General features: G+C 46.9%; 1 long non-coding RNA gene across 1 annotated transcript; it reads right to left on the bottom strand.

The window, feature by feature from the left end:
* Positions 1-868: 868 nt before the first annotated feature.
* LOC117131482 lies at positions 869-12,527 on the bottom strand. The gene is made up of 2 exons (XR_004454650.1): positions 12,290-12,527; positions 869-2,958 (listed from the first exon to the last, which is right to left on the bottom strand). It is a non-coding gene; the product is annotated as an uncharacterized LOC117131482 (long non-coding RNA).
* Between the last annotated feature and the right edge of the window lie 4,644 nt (positions 12,528-17,171).

Genomic DNA, 17,171 nt, shown 5'->3' with positions numbered 1-17,171 from the left:
AAGAGTAAAAGCGTAAACCGACCTTGGAGCTAGTATATAAGGAGTCCTAGGCGAGGAGCAGAGGGAAGAACTTTTTCAGAGCAAACTTAGCACTTAGAGCAATTTAGGCAATTTTCCGTTTTTGTTACTTCGAGCTGCGACTCAATTAGGTTTAGTCGTCTTAGGGTTGCCAGAACTAGGAATCTCGCCGACAGCTCTTGAGCCCAGCCTTATACGTCGTTGTAACGCTCATATGCAAATTCAGAATAAAGATCTACTTTGCTCTCTTTTCGATTTCTTATTTTTATCGTTGTTATTCTCGTGTTCTGATTGCTTGACGTGTGGTAATTAACAGATATCCGGGTCCTCTGGGAAATTAGGGTTTTCCTAGTTTCCTTATTTAAACGGAAATCGACAGTGTGAATTTCGGTTCCCACATATATATATATATATATATATATATATATATATATATATATATAATATAAGTATGAGTGAATGGCGGGTGTCGTGGAGATGATGTTTAAGATAAGATTCACATCGATGGAATGATAAGGCTTATATATGTATTTTTATTAGTTATAGAATACAATTCCACTGCATACAAATGGAGTTGATTGCTTGAGATATTATTAATATACATTTGGGTGCGGGACTAGGCTCACTGAGTAAACTAGTTACTCATGACTCATTTGTGATGCAGGTAACCAATAGGCGGGAGACCTTACTCTAGGACGGGAAGGAACATCATTAGCCAGCGGTAGTTTTATTATCCTTGCAAAGGAGTTTTGATATTTCTTATTTATAACATTTATTGACCGAGAACCTCGAGGTTAATTTATAACAAATTTTGTAAGATGCTCTTGAATATATATAAATAATGTTTTTAAACTACTGGTTCCATATGATATTAGTCCTTGTCCGGACGAACTAACTATCAGTTATTGCTTTTTCGCGTTGAAAAGCCTAGTGTGATATCTGATAGGGGTGTTGGTGTTCTTTGGTTGTTGGTCTAAGGCAATCAGAAGTATTATGAGAACCTCGGATCAACCATCGAGGAACATCGACTGTGTCATTTCTAGTCATCTACGATCGGGGGTGTCACAAAGGTGGTATCAGAGCATGGTTATACGATGCTAGAATGGGACTTGTTTCAAATGTTTTTCGAGTCAAAATGAGTCGCAAGGATAACTAGGATATGCTGGCTGGTTCCTTCATTTTAGGATAGATAGTCATGGGTAGTTATCTAACAGTGATCTTTCATAGCATAAGCACCGAGACAAGCTTGAACGGGTGACTGTACTTACCGATGTTACTATCATCAGGCTCGAGTTTGCTACCCTCATGGTGGGGTTCATTACCGGCTTGTTAGGAGTCAATAACCACATGACTTTCTGCCGTTCTTTTGAGTTCTCGTAGGGGATACTAATTCATTAGAGAGATATATGGGACAGATTTGATACATCGAATACATCTCCAGACTCATGTGTTATCGATGTCAAGTTGGTCATTGTTTGTGATCCGATTCAGTACGATTCGACTGCACATGATCACTCAGATGCACTTAGTCTTCCGGCTTCTCAATTCTAACCAGCTTATGCTGAGACCTACAGGCACCAGAGCCATACAAGCATGAATTGTTCAACATTTGTTTGGATCTTAGCGTTGGAGGAAGAGATGGTTCGGCTGTAGTACAAGACGATGGACACACATGCACCTTTCTGTTGGCAACAATACATCTTGAAGCGTATGATTGAAAAAAGTAGTGGGACCACAAGATACTGAAGGTGGACTAAAACGTTCGAGGCATACTTTGCTTGAGGAAGATTTGAGATGCAACACTCAGAGCAGAATATTGATGTGACCGTTGTTCAGAGAATTACAAGAAGGATTTGGCAGCAAGCTATTTGAAGATGAATGCTATGAGTTGTTGGTCAAGAGTCAAGAATTACTTCAGAGAGTTGAGTTCGAGTTGGACAGATTTCATGAGTTCAAGAAGTAGTATTTTTTACACAAGGTATGGGACCAATTGAACATTCAGTTTACAGAGTTGGTACACTGAGATGTTTCTGCCAGGAGGTTAAGGTCGAGTTAATCATATAAAACAATTTTAGCATTGAGATATGTGGTCGAGTGAATTTGATTTATCGATTATGGTTTGGAGAATAAGCCAATGATCACACAGAAAATCTTTGGAAACTTAGCCAAGAGTTTTGGAGTAGATAAAAGACCATGGAGTTTCAAAGCTTCAAGGAAATGTTAAAGAAGCTATTATTGCTGAAGAAGTTAACCAAGTCATGCAGACCGTTTATTTTCCAACCGCTGCAGATCATAGGTCAGTTTCAAGCAGTGAGTTAAGTAAGTCATTGGGGATGATTTTGGGTGTACATTTCATCAGATCAAGATCGAGGACCTTGAGCCGTTATGGTTGTGACTAGCAAGAATAGAATGGTCGTGACTGTCAAAGTGTGGGAAATCCTGGAACATTTTCATCATTAGCGCTTTGGTGGTTCTTGTGAAGAGTTAGGATTTTAGTTTACCCTTCCTCATGAAGTTACCCGATCTACGTTACCTATACCTAAGATAACACTTGTTAAACTTGTTCGCTTTTCCTTACCGTTAGTCCACACCCAAGTGTTAGGCTATTTAGAGCCTACACATTATAGTTGCATGTACCGTCAAAACCCCTGAAAGGTCCAATCACATGTTTGCTTCTTATCCCATTGTGTGTGTTTGTGCATTTTTAAAATTTAATGAATGATTGAAATAAAAAAAAATTATGTGAATTGTGATCAAGGTGTGGTAAGAGACCTTGCCTATGGATGGAATTCTCCCCCCATATTGTATTTTATTCGGGAACAACACATAGTTGTAGTTCCCGAGCACTGTCATAGTATTAGAAGGGATTCACTTTTGTGAATTCAAGTCTACCGTTCTTATTCTTGGAAGTATTGGCTGCCAGTTAAATTAATGGTATGCCTTCTGTAAGACCCGAACCCTGGCCTCTCGACCTTATGGAGTCCGCAGGCTTACTTATTAATTTCTTTGCTTGTTTGATCCATTTTTAAGTCTATTAGTTACTAAGTCATATTCGAATATGAGGTTCATAAACAAAGGAACAGATTGCACAGCGGAATAACAATGTATAAACTTTGTATTACTTAGAAACATGAGATTCAATACACAACTTCTTAACAGACTCATAGACAATCACTAGTTCATCCCTAGCATCATCTAACCACACGTTACACAGCCTCTCACTGACCGAGCCTTCACGGCTCCTTGGCTTGACCAGAACCATCCTTAGTTCCTGAAACCACAACCAGATAAGCATTAATCATAACCGAGAATAGAACGGATTGATTCTACAATGCTTGGCTTGGTTCCTAGAACTTAGATAAACCTCAGTCAACATAATCATAAAACGTATGAACCTACCTACCGTATCCTAAGTCATTCAACCAACCACCCCTTGACTTAGAATCAGATAGATAGTCCAGAATAGATAACAGAACACACGAACAGATCCGGATCGTCCCCAAAGACCAATCCGTCTATCCGGATAGAATCTAGGTGCGACCGGCCAATGGAGTCCGGCTCAATGGCCCAACGGACTCCCTTACCTGATCCGGCCTTAGGCCTGGATCCAATCGGCCGAGTAAGCCTCAAGCCTAATCCGGAAGGCTTAGCAACCGGTCAGACCTTGCGACTCTACCTTGGCTTAGACAAACCGTGACCTTGTCTTAACTAGACAAGCCATAGGCTGATCCATAAGGATCGGTCCTAACCTGTCCCGAAAGACACCGTTTGGAACATGCACCCTTTGGCCAATCGTGCCTCTTGGTCTCGTACCTTTTGATGTTCGCAACCTTTGGTAACTCGTACCTTTTGGTCCCTGACACCCTTTGGCAACTCACAACCTTTGGACACTCATGACTCTTGACAACTCGTGCCCTTTGGGTCATTCCCAACCGTTCGTCCTAACCGCCCAGTCTTGGTGCGATCGGATCATCCGTCTAACCGACCCGTGTCTAGGCTAGCGGTCTGGTTATGTTCGGCCAAAGCCTAGGGACGTGTCCCTTGGACTCAACCAACACAACCTTTCGTGTTTAACCAGAGAGAAGAGAAGAGAAACGAATTGAAATAGATAAGGAGAGCCGGATGGGACTTAGGAACCGACCAGAGCCGCGGTGCGGTCGCATGGACCGTCCGTTCGGTCTGATGGAGCCACGGCCCATCACATACCTTGTGAACCACGTCTGGGTTCTCCATGCTCTTCTCCTTGTCTTGATCTCCCATTCTTGACCGGAGTTAGTTCTCAAACGATCAGAGTCGCCGGAACACAACACCACCACAATCGGCCTTTCTCTTGGCCGGAACTCTCTCTTTCTCTCTTTCTTTCTCTCTACGTTTTTCTCTGAGTATTTTACTCTGGAATTGGATAATGAAATCGACCAGAGAGCCCCCATATTTATAGAAAACGAGGGGGTAAGTCTTGCCCCACGAACAGGCACGACTTGCTAGCGAATGGGCACCATCGGCCAAGAGTTGCCCCCTTTCGGCCACTTGCATCCCTTCGCCCTTTCTGATTGGGTTTGGGGTCGGCCACAAGCCCAACCCACGCCCCAGGCCTTCTGGACACAGCCCACAGCCTTGCCCAAGGACCCAACAGCCCATGGCCTCATGGCCGGACCTCCCAGCCCGCCACTGACCCAGACCCGGACCATCGGCCTAAAGCCCGGACAGTCCGTCTAGCTGAGATGAGCTGACACTCAGCTGCCTCAGCTGAGTGAGCTAGTAGTCCAGCTAGTGGAGCTGACTTAGTAGGGACTGAGCTGGAGTGAACTGAACCTAGCTTCCTTGAGCTGGCCGAGCTACTCGTCCACTTCGTCCTAGCTACCGTCTTACTCGTCCTAGCTGTCTCTTAGCTTGTATAAGGTTAAGTCTAAGTTTCCTTATATCCTTAACCTTCTTTCTCGACCATGGAACGCTTGCCTTGATGTCTCAAGACTGGCTTGTACGTTTCCTCGAACCATGGCCGTCCCAACAATCCTATTCAGGATTGGGGGCGTGACAAGTCTCCCCCCCTTGGGATGGATTCGTCCTCGAATCCGAATCGAATGCTTCCTCGGAAACAAACTGGTCCAACCACTCTGGGTACTCTGCTTTCATTCTAGCTTCGGTCTCCCAAGTGATTATATCCTGACCATTACAGTCCCAGACGACCTTGACCATCTGGACCGTCTTCTTCCTTGTTGCTTTTTCCATCCTATCTATGATTCGAACTGGCCTCGTTTCCAAGGTTAGGTTCTTACCAAGATCGTCTGGAATGGCAGGAAGAGCGATGTCTTGGTCCGTCAAACATTTCCGAAGTTGGGAGACGTGGAACACATTATGAAATGCGTCCATCTTGGCCGGCAAGTCCAACTTGTAGGCCACCATCCCAACTCTTTCAATGACCTTGAACGGCCCCAAGTATCTCGGGTCTAACTTCCGTCTCCCGGAAATTCGGACTCGTCCTTTGAAGGTAATCATTTTGAGATACACCAAGTCACCTACTTGAAACTCGAGATCTTTCCTTCTTCGATCTGCATAGTTCTTTTGGCGATCTTGTGCCTGTCTCATCTTGTCCCTCAAGAACTTGATCTTTTCGGTTGTCTCTTCGACAATCTCCGGACCAATCATGCTGCGTTCCCCAACTTGGGTCCAGCATAGGGGTGTCCTGCATGGACGCCCATACAGAGCTTCGTATGGCGACATGCCAATACTACTATGGAAACTATTGTTGTAAGCAAATTCTACCAGAGGTAGATGTTTCTCCCAGGAATCACCCCAGTCTAGAACACATGCTCGCAACATATCTTCCAATGTCTGGATCGTACGTTCAGACTGTCCATCCGTCTGTGGGTGATAGGCTGTACTCATGTTCACCCTTGTTCCTAAGGCCTTTTGGAAAGCCTTCCAGAAGTAAGATGTGAACCTTGAATCCCTATCCGAGACTATGCTTGCCGGCACACCATGTAGTCGGACGATCTCATCAATGTACTTACGTACAATCTGATCTACCCCATCCGACTTCTTGATAGCCAGGAAGTGTGCTGATTTGGTTAGTCGATCAACCACAACCCAAACCGCATCCTTCTTATTCCTCGTGGTAGGGAACCCGGTCACAAAGTCCATTGTGATGTGATCCCATTTCCATTCCGGAATAGGCAAGCTTTGTAATAACCCACTAGGCACCTGATGTTCTGCTTTGATGAGTTGGCAAGTGGAACACTTGGCCACCCATTCCGCTACATCTGCCTTCATACGGATCCAATGATAGAATTTCTTAAGGTTCTGGTACATCTTGGTCGCCCCAGGATGAACCGAGAATCTGGACTTATGAGCCTCCCTCATAATCTCTTCCTTTAGACTCCTATCATTAGGAACACTGATCCGACCGTTTACTAGGATGGTACCATCCTTTGCGATCTGGTACTCCGTCCTATCATTCTGAGCAACCTTATTCAGGTTCTCGTCCTGACCTTGAGCCAACCGGATTCGAGTAAGCAGGTCGGCTTGGTTAACCGCCTCCAACCCCAAAGCTTCGGTTGTCGTAGTCAGCACATTCAGCCGCAGAGCACGGACCATACCGTCCAGGTCGTCCGCCTCCCGTTCGGCCGATACATCAGCCCTCTTCCGGCTCAAAGCGTCTGCTACCAGATTAGCCTTTCCCGGATAGTAGGTGATGTCCAAATCGTAGTCAGCTACGAATTCCATCCACCTCCTCTGCCTTAAGTTTAACTCAGGCTGGGTGAATATATACTTAAGACTCTTATGGTCCGTAAGTATCTGAACTTTGGCGCCATACAAGTATGATCGCCAAATCTTTAAGGCGAATACTACCGCAGCCATTTCGAGATCATGGGTGGGGTAGTTTCCCTCATGTTTCCTCAACTGCCTGGACGCATAGGCAATGACTTTCCCATGCTGGGTCAATACGCAACCTAGTCCAGTGATGGACGCGTCCGTATAGACCACATATGGTTGGTCGGCCTCCGGAAGCACTAGGACGGGTGCGCTAGTCAGCATGTTCTTAAGTGCGGAGAAACATTCCTCACACTCTTCAGCCCATGTGAACTTAACGTCCTTCCCAGTCAACCGCGTCATAGGCTGAGCCAAGCTTGCGAATCCTTTCACAAACTTTCTATAGTAACCTGCCAGCCCTAAGAAGCTTCTGACTTCCGTAGCACTGCGTGGTCGGGGCCAATCCTTGATTGCCCTGATCTTCTCTGGATCCACCGAGATGCCCTGATCGGAAACAATATGGCCGAGGAACCCAATACTCTTCTGCCAAAAGCTACATTTACTGAGTTTAGCATAGAGTTTGTGTTCTCGTAATCGTTCCAGCACGGCTCTCAAGTGTTTCCTATGAGATTCCTCATCCTTGGAATAAATTAGGATATCATCAATGAAGATGATCACGAATTCATCCAAGAAATCTCGGAACACGCTGTTCATCATTTTCATGAAAGCGGCAGGTGCATTGGTCAGACCGAACGGCATCACTACGAACTCGTAATGACCGTACCTGGTCCTAAATGCCGTCTTCCTAATATCATTTGGCTCTATAGGGATCTGATGATACCCTGAAGCCAAATCAATCTTGGAAAACCACTTGGCTCCTTTGAGTTGATCCAACAGTTCGTCTATCCTGGGCAACGGGTACTTGTTCTTCACAGTGACCCTGTTCAACCCTCGATAGTCGATGCACAGACGCATGCTACCATCCTTCTTTCTCACGAAGAGGACTGGTGCACCCCAAGGGGAGCTACTTGGCCGTATGAACCCCTTGTCAAGCAATTCTTCCAATTGCTTCTTTAGCTCGGCCATCTCGGCCGGAGCCATCCGGTACGGACTCTTGGACAGCGGAGCTGTCCCTGGCTCTAGTTCAATCGTAAATGGATCCGACCTATCAGGGGGGACACCCTGAGGTACCTGGAACACATCTGGGAACTTCGACACCAACGAATCCTCTGAAAGGTCTTTCAGACAGACAGAACTGCCCGGCTCTGTAGTTGTAATTGTAGCCAAAAAGGACTGACAACCCTGTTCCAACATCCGAATCGCTCGAACTGCTGAAACCACTACTTTCTCTTGAGCCGGACACAGACATTGGTACTGGATCGGTCGAAGCCCAGTCTCCAATTGCACACGACCTCTATGGCAATCGAGAGTGGCCCGATACTTTCCCAACCAGTCCATACCTAGGATCACTTCGTGATTCTTTAGGTGGACACAGACCAAATCCACAGGGAATACCTTTCCCTGTATTGACACTGGGATATTTGACATGAGACCTAGTGAGTTCATGGCTTGCCCTCCGGCCGCCCTCACTATCCCAAAATTATCTCCAGCGTCCAGACAGAACAGACCCTTTCCGACCAGTCCCGGACTCACAAAACTATGTGTAGCCCCTGTGTCGAAAAGTACGTGGGTTTCCACACCACCAATCATGAGGGTTCCTAACAGAGACCCTCATCAGAATCCCCTAGACATTCTAGGTTCCATACCAAGCATTTTCTACTTGAATGTAAAAAGAAAAATTTAGGAATTACCAGAGATCGAATCAAACGATCCAGAAGCGCCGTCGTCCCGGGACAGCTCATACACCCTTGGTGTTGTGGTCGGCCTACTCTGGGTCGACTTGCCTGTGTCTCCACGGCCCTTCCCTTGTCCTCCTTGTAGCTTAGGACAATCCGACTTGTAGTGTCCAGTCTTGCCACATAGGAAGCAAGTCACGGAGCCGCTGCCACTGGACTGGTCTGAGAATCGGTTTGGTCGAGTGCAGTTTTGGATCGTGTGATCCATGCTGCCACATCGCACACAAGCCCCCATGGCCTTCCAGCACTCACCGGGATGATTCTTTCCACACTTGGGACATGTAGGTCGGCCACCAGAGGTCTTACCTCCGTCCACCTGGTCCCACTTCCTCTTTTTATCATTTGTTTTGCCCGACGGGCCAGACTGTGACTTAGCCTTAAGCTTAGCTTCTTCAGCCAAGTTAGACTCTAGCAAAGCCACCCGTTCCACCAGTTCTCCGACGGTGTTGAAAGTGCGGATCGAGCAATGGGTCTTCAGTTCGGGCCTTAGGCCTCGGATGAACCTACGGACCTGGACTGCCTCGTCCTCCAGCTCTCTTCCAACAAACCGTCTGAGCCGGTTGAACTCTTCTTCGTACTCCCGTACGGTCCTGCGGCCTTGGGCCAAATCTAGAAACTGAGCTTCCAGACGATCCCAAGCCTCAGCAGGGAAGTATTTGCGGTTGAATTCAACTTCAAAATCCGCAAAACTTTCCAGACTCCCATTGGTGCGCTTGTCCACTGCAAGCCACCAGTTATGCGCGTCCCCTTCCAGGAAGTGAACCGCAATGTCGCGTCTGTAATCCACTGGACAGCGAGTTGATTGAAAGTTTCGGACCAACCTACTCCTCCACTCGTCTGCCACAATAGGGTCGGTGCTACCGGAGAAATGCTTCGTACCCAACCTGGATAAATGTTGAAGCAGACTCAGATAGTCCACCTTCTTTCCAGACTTTTCCGGTGGATCGATCTCGATCACCTCAACCGTTTCCACAACTGGACCATTGGTGTTGGGGGTGGTCGTAGCCACAGGCGTAGCCTGGCCAACCGAGGAGTTCACTAGTGGCGTGAACAGTTGCGCCATAGCCGCAACCTGAGTCCCCATTACCTTCATGGCCTCTAACAAGTCCTCTTTGGACAGTGTTGCGGGCACATTAGCCGTTCCATCGGCCACTCTCTCATGCTGGTCACCATCACGGTTAGCGTTCGAGGATTCCACTTCCTCATCACTCTCCCGATGTTCCTGACCATCCTGTTGCGTCCCCGTAAGATTAGCCTGATCAGTTGGCAACACGTCTCTAGTGTCAGCTGCGGCCGGATCGGTTTGCAATCCGGATAGATTGGTCCCGTCCATGGCCACTTGACTAGACTGACCGGCTGTTTTCTTACTCTTTCGGGACTTTCCCGATTTGCTTTTTCCAGCCTAAGGATTCAGACAATGTTAGTACGAAACACACTAACATAAACAAAACAAAACAATCCCTAGACTAAGCAATCAAACCTCACCGTGAGACCTAATCAGCTGGCTGCGTGTGTGTGTGTGGACTGCCTAACCCAACTATCCTAGAATCAAGCATGCTCTGATACCAACTTGTAAGACCCGAACCCTGGCCTCTCGACCTGATGGAGTCCGCAGGCTTACTTATTAATTTCTTTGCTTGTTTGATCCATTTTTAAGTCTATTAGTTACTAAGTCATATTCGAATATGAGGTTCATAAACAAAGGAACAGATTGCACAGCGGAATAACAATGTATAAACTTTGTATTACTTAGAAACATGAGATTCAATACACAACTTCTTAACAGTCTCATAGACAATCACTAGTTCATCCCTAGCATCATCTAACCACACGTTACACAGCCTCTCACTGACCGAGCCTTCACGGCTCCTTGGCTTGACCAGAACCATCCTTAGTTCCTGAAACCACAACCAGATAAGCATTAATCATAACCGAGAATAGAACGGATTGATTCTACAATGCTTGGCTTGGTTCCTAGAACTTAGATAAACCTCAGTCAACATAATCATAAAACGTATGAACCTACCTACCGTATCCTAAGTCATTCAACCAACCACCCCTTGACTTAGAATCAGATAGATAGTCCAGAATAGATAACGAACACACGAACAGATCCGGATCGTCCCCAAAGACCAATCCGTCTAACCGGATAGAATCTAGGTGCGACCGGCCAATGGAGTCCGGCTCAATGGCCCAACGGACTCCCTTACCTGATCCGGCCTTAGGCCTGGATCCAATCGGCCGAGTAAGCCTCAAGCCTAATCCGGAAGGCTTAGCAACCGGTCAGACCTTGCGACTCTACCTTGGCTTAGACAAACCGTGACCTTGTCTTAACTAGACAAGCCATAGGCTGATCCATAAGGATCGGTCCTAACTTGTCCCGAAAGACACCGTTTGGAACATGCACCCTTTGGCCAATCGTGCCTCCTGGTTCTCGTACCTTTTGATGTTCGCAACCTTTGGTAACTCGTACCTTTTGGTCCCTGACACCCTTTGGCAACTCACAACCTTTGGACACTCATGACTCTTGACAACTCGTGCCCTTTGGGTCATTCCCAACCGTTCGTCCTAACCGCCCAGTCTTGGTGCGATCGGATCATCCCACTAACCGACCCGTGTCTAGGCTAGCGGTTTGGTTATGTTCGGCCTAAGCCTAGGGACGTGTCCCTTGGACTCAACCAACACAACCTTTCGTGTTTAACCAGAGAGAAGAGAAGAGAAACGAATTGAAATAGATAAGGAGAGCCGGACGGGACTTAGGAACCGACCAGAGCCGCGGTGCGGTCGCATGGACCGTCCGTTCGGTCTGATGGAGCCACGGCCCATCACGTACCTTGTGAACCACGTCTGGGTTCTCCATGCTCTTCTCCTTGTCTTGATCTCCCATTCTTGACCGGAGTTAGTTCTCAAACGATCAGAGTCGCCGGAACACAACACCACCACAATCGGCCTTTCTCTTGGCCGGAACTCTCTCTTTCTCTCTTTCTTTCTCTCTACGTTTTTCTCTGAGTATTTTACTCTGGAATTGGATAATGAAATCGACCAGAGAGCCCCCATATTTATAGAAAACGAGGGGGTAAGTCTTGCCCCACGAACAGGCACGACTTGCTAGCGAATGGGCACCATCGGCCAAGAGTTGCCCCCTTTCGGCCACTTGCATCCCTTCGCCCTTTCTGATTGGGTTTGGGGTCGGCCACAAGCCCAACCCACGCCCCAGGCCTTCTGGACACAGCCCACAGCCTTTCCCAAGGACCCAACAGCCCATGGCCTCATGGCCGGACCTCCCAGCCCGCCACTGACCCAGACCCGGACCATCGGCCTAAAGCCCGGACAGTCCGTCTAGCTGAGATGAGCTGACACTCAGCTGCCTCAGCTAAGTGAGCTAGTAGTCCAGCTAGTGGAGCTGACTTAGTAGGGACTGAGCTGGAGTAAACTGAACCTAGCTTCCTTGAGCTGGCCAAGCTACTCGTCCACTTCGTCCTAGCTACCGTCTTACTCGTCCTAGCTGATACTTAGCTCGTATAAGGTTAAGTCTAAGTTTCCTTATATCCTTAACCTTCTTTCTCGACCATGGAACGCTTGCCTTGATGTCTCAAGACTGGCTTGTACGTTTCCTCGAACCATGGCCGTCCCAACAATCCTATTCCGGATTGGGGGCGTGACACCTTCCTCATTCCATAATACTTCCGTTAGAGCGGTATGCTTCTATCTAGAATGAGATTGGCTATCTAGCTACTGAGCTCAATTAGGATATTAAGGAAATAAGTATTTTGAAGAGGACCAGTTATTGTTGGCCTACAATGTTACTCTACCAAGTGTTTGAGCATCGCTGATATAAGTTTGGCAAGTTGAAAACCATTTGGGAAAATGGTGAAGAAGTGTAATCTAGTAACTTGATCGTTTAGAGAGTAGAAGATGAAAAGGAGCATAGTAGAAGATATTCTGATAATCAGGAAAGAAGAAGATGTGGTTAAGGCATTGAAAGGATGGTTGAGGTCTAAAAGTAACATGTTCTATATATTCTTGTTCAACCTTGATTCGCTGTAATAGCCTAGGGATCTCACCAAGTGGTTCTCGCCGAGTTCTAGTAGCAGTTAGAAGATTTGTTTGGAGAAAGGTTTCCCTCGACCTAGATATTTTCTCGGGGAATGCCCATGTCAGTGATATAGAAGAAAGACGAGATTTTGTGGTTATGTTCAACTATAGATGACATGGCTATGGTTAAATATCAACTTTCTAGAATTTATGAGTGGTTAAGATCAGTTGCATGGTGCAATTGGTTTTCAAAGACGCTCGATGGATGCATCAAGTTATAGTAAATGCTACTGCTAGGAAAATGGAAGTTGGATCTGTTAGTCAGCAAGTTGGAACAAGGATTTGTTGGAGATTTTTTTAAAAAAAAATAAAAATGTTGCTGCTATCGAATAATGCCCGTGTCTAATCTCCGTTATCGAGATTCATAGATCTTTGGACTTACCATCAGAAGTTTGTTCAAGAGTTGACACCCATATCAACTTCTGAGCTGATTGATTGAGAAAGGTATTACCTCGGAATGAAGTGAAAGGAGTAAAGAAGAAGAATATCATAAAGAGGAAGTTTCTATGTCTACGCACATCTTAGCCTTGCATGAGCGTAACATGTCAACCAGTTAGGTGAATGCTGATGCAAAACGATTGGATAATCGTTTATGCATCAGGGAGCTAAAGAGGCATAATGAAAATGATCCAATGCACAAGTAAGAGTTGGCTACAATTTTGTTTGCTCTTCAAATTGTTTATCATTTCAGTATGGAAAAAGAATGCAAGTGTTCACTGATCAAAGAAAACATAAGAAACGCAAATGCAGTTGCTTATCCTTTGAGGAGAGGGGAAGTTGGTGTCAATATTGAGAAGGAACTCAAAAATCAAGAAGCAGAATCGAAATGATTGATTTGGCTGTTATACCAGGAGAGAGCAAAAAGTCTCCCAGATCGCAAGTAGTAAATCAAGATGGCTTACTCGTTTCTATCTGAGGAACACAGTTGAGAAATGAGAACTTAAGGAAAACTTAGGAGGAGCGTGATGAAGATAATTTCAGTGGATTATATGAGGAGTGTTATGTACAAAACGTTAGTTAGAAAAGACGTGGGAGAAGGAACTCAAGTTCTACCAGAAGATTAAACTAGATGAGTAGAAAAGAGATGTTAACGCCGAAGAATATTAATGAGTTAAAGAAAGGTATGACCGTAACGCATATGGGAATACCAAGGTTGTTAAGATATCGGAGGATGTATCAATACATAAAGTGTGAAGTCGTCATACAAGAGTACTCCGTTGGTGAATCAAGCTTGGTATAGACAGACATGTTGAATCCTCAGTTGTTGGGCATAAGAAAGAAATCAGAAAGCTATTGAACCAGACTTGGTAATGGGAAACATAGGAGATATTAAGTTGTTCAGAAGATTATGAAGAGGGTCTCAGATAGACCAGAAGTGTAAAGAATACAGTAAGTGAAATTCTTGGAATGGGTGAGTGTGTGTATTTGAGAGTAGCACCCTTGGTCTGATTCATGTTGGCGTGATTGATTGTGCATGTTCTTGTTTGATTGTTGCACGGTTAATCAAGTTAACACACACAAGACTCGAGATGTTACCATCAAGTATGGCACATCGCCTAACGTTCCAAATTTCATGTTGTTGTTATGGGGGAGAGCCAGATAGAAAAGGTTGAGAAGTGATAGTCTACGGATACAAGATTGTTAGAAAAAGTATGCAGACCGCAGTTGACAAACGTTATCTAGTAGTAATAAATTTGTTTCTTCCTCAAGCTGTTCGCTCAGAAAAGAAATGATTGTTTGTAAGAGTTGAGGAACCGAAAATCAGTTGTGTAATCATAGGCAGATTAAGATAAAGTCAGAGCTAATATCTATGTTTTCAGAATTCGGGGACGAATTCTTTTGAGGGGGGGAGAATTTAATAACCCTCACGAGCAGATAGAATTTTGGTGGAGAAAATTCTTTAAGATGAGTTTGATGATTGGTAGATCAGAATTTAAATAAAAATCGACATGGTGAATTAATCTTTCGACGGGGATATTTTTGGTCGAAAGACCATCTCCTGATGTTTCTGGTCGAGTGTTAATTATTATTGTCGATTTTTATTTTTGCTTGGCGAGTTTATTCAGAGCAGGACGAGATTCGAATGATGAAAAATATTTAGTCGAAATAGTCCGAAAAATATCGACAAAACTCTTAAAATTATTTCTGAACAGTCACATGCCTTGCACCTTCTAGCCTACTTTCTTCCTCAGTAATTAGGTCACATGATATGCACCTACTTGCTTACCTGCTTGCTCATTAGAAGTCACATGCTGGTCACAAGCTGTTTGCTTCCGCTGCTAGTATCTTTCTTTATGGAAGGGAAATGTTCAGCTACTTGTGCTGCTTGGTGTGCTGAAGCATGTCACCAGCTGTCTAACCTGTGACAGACGTCCTGTGAGTCATGAATAACTTATTTTACTCAGACAGCCATGGACGTACTGTGTGTGCTGACGGACACACACAGACACACACGGACAGCCACGGACGTCCTGTGTGTGCTGACGGACGCACACGGACGTCTTGTGTGTGCTGACGGACACCCACGGACGTCATGTGTGTACTGAACAAACAGCCCACGTGGGCCAAAATCACCCGAACAGTCCACAGGAAGGGCCAGAGTGCTGAGTCCATGGACCAGCGTGCTGATATGTGTACTGATGGACACCTACGGATGTCCTGTGTGTGCTGACTGACACAGACAGACACACACGGACGTCCTGTGTGTTCTAACGGGCAGCCACAGACAGCCACAGACGTCATGTGTGTGCTGGCCGGACACCCACGGACGTCCTGTGTGTACTGAACAGACAGCCCACGTGGGCCAAAATCACCCAAACAGTCCACGGGAAGGGTCAGCATGCTGAGTCCAAGGACCAACGTGCTGATATGTGTACTGATGGACAGCCACAGACGTCCTGTGTGTGCTGACGGACACACACAGACACACAAGGACAGCCACGGACGTCCTGTGTGTGCTGACGGATGCACACGGACGTCCTGTGTGTGCTGATGGACACCCACAGACGTCGTGTGTGTACTGAACAGACAGCCCACGTGGGCCAAAATCACCCGAACAGTCCACAGGAAGGGCCCGCGTGCTGAGTCCAAGGACCAGCGTGCTGATATGTGTACTGATGGACAGCCACAGACGTCAAGTGTGTGCTGATGGACACACACAGACAGCCACGGACGTCTTGTGTGTGCTGACGGATAGCCACGGACAGCCACAGACGTCCTGTGTGTGCTGGCGGACACCCACGGACGTCCTGTGTGTACTGAACAGACAGCCCACGTGGGCTAAAATCACCCCAACAGTCCACGGGAAGGGCCAGCGTGCTGAGTCCAAGGACCAACGTGCTGATATGTGTACTGATGGACAGCCATAGACGTCCTGTGTATGCTGACGGACACAGACGGACACACACGGACACACACAGACAGCCACGGACGTCCGATGTGTGCTGGCGGACACCCACTGACGTCCTGTGTGTACTGAACAGACAGCCCACGTGGGCAAAAATCATCCGCACAGTCCACGGGAAGGGTCAGCGTGCTGAGTCCAAGGACCAACGTGCTGATATGTGTACTGATGGACAGCCATAGACGTCCTGTGTGTGCTGACGGACACAGACGAACACACACGGACACACACGGACAGCCACGGACGTCCTGTGTGTGCTGGCGGACACCCACGGACGTCCTGTGTGTACTGAACAGACAGCCCACGTGGGCCAAAATCACCCGAACAGTCCACAGGAAGGGTCAACGTGCTGAGTCCAAGGACCAACGTGCTTATATGTGTACTGATGGACAGCCACGGACATCCTGTGTGTGCTGATGGACACACACGGACACACACGGACGTCATGTGTGTGCTGCCGGACACACACGGACATCCTGTGTGTGCTGACGGACACCCACGGACATCCTGTGTGTACTGAACAAACAGCCCACTTGGGCCAAAATCACCCGAACTGTCCATGGGAAGGGCCAGCGTGCTGAGTCCAAGGACCAGCTTGCTGATATGTGTACTGATCGAATGCCACGGACGTCCTGTGTGTACTGACTGACACACACGGACAGCCACAGACGTCCTGTGTGTGCTAACGGGCAGCCACGGACAGCCACACACATCCCGTGTGTGCTGGCGGACACCCACGGACGTCCTTTGTGTATTGAACAGACAGCCCATGTGGGCCAAAATCAACCACACAGTCCACAGGAAGGGACAGCGTGGTGATATGTGTACAGATGGACAGCCACAGACGTCATGTGTGTGCTGACGGACACACACGGACACACACAGACACACACGGACAGCCATGGACGTCCTGTGTGTGCTGACGGACGCACACGGACGTCCTGTGTGTGCTGACGGACACCCACGGACGTCATGTGTGTACTGGACAGACAGCCCACGTGGGCCAAAATCACTCGAACAGTCCATAGGAAGGGCCAGAGTGCTGAGTC

The sequence above is a fragment of the Brassica rapa genome, unplaced genomic scaffold (assembly GCF_000309985.2).
Source record: "Brassica rapa cultivar Chiifu-401-42 unplaced genomic scaffold, CAAS_Brap_v3.01 Scaffold0985, whole genome shotgun sequence".
Classification (NCBI taxonomy): domain Eukaryota; kingdom Viridiplantae; phylum Streptophyta; class Magnoliopsida; order Brassicales; family Brassicaceae; genus Brassica; species Brassica rapa.
Note: the sequence above shows the minus strand (reverse complement) of the source record. Positions and strands in the feature narration are given on the sequence as shown.